At 42.5% G+C, this 456-nt stretch overlaps 1 long non-coding RNA gene across 1 annotated transcript in view; it reads left to right on the top strand.

The window, feature by feature from the left end:
• Positions 1-456, top strand: part of LOC113455515 — a 20,942-nt gene that overhangs the window by 12,320 nt on the left and 8,166 nt on the right. Inside the window, exon 2 of the long non-coding RNA XR_003376606.1 lies at positions 292-359. This is a non-coding gene — a long non-coding RNA (uncharacterized LOC113455515). The remainder of the gene's footprint in view (positions 1-291; positions 360-456) is intronic.

Raw genomic sequence — 456 nt, forward strand, 5'->3', positions numbered from 1 at the left:
TTTTTTTTGTCTTGATCTTATAACCTGTGGATAAGGGGAAAGGTCTAAGGCCTTAAAGCCAAGTAGACAAGGGTTTGAAGCTCCTGTGAACTTGCTTGGTCCTGGTGCTAGATACTTATAGTATGTCTGAGCTTTAATTTCTCCGTGTATAGGATTGGAGTGATAGTCCTCACAGAGTTATCAAGAGGGATAAGTGTTTCTAGTGCTTGTAGCTAGTGTTCGGTTAATGGTTTTTACTGCCATGGTTTTCTTTCAGAGAACAAGTTTTGTAATGTTAAGTGTTTTCCTCAGGGCGTGCAGACTGTGAAAATCAGAGGTCAGACCACTCTTCTGTGAGCTTTCAACTGCGGGGTCTGCAGGTAAAAACTTGGGTATTGGCCCTCCTTGGCATTATTGGCTCTTGTTCCTGTTACATGGTCCAGAGAGATGGTCTTCAATATCAGGAGCCACATAGTT

This window comes from Microtus ochrogaster, unplaced genomic scaffold (genome assembly GCF_000317375.1).
Source record: "Microtus ochrogaster isolate Prairie Vole_2 unplaced genomic scaffold, MicOch1.0 UNK56, whole genome shotgun sequence".
In the NCBI taxonomy this organism is placed as follows: domain Eukaryota; kingdom Metazoa; phylum Chordata; class Mammalia; order Rodentia; family Cricetidae; genus Microtus; species Microtus ochrogaster.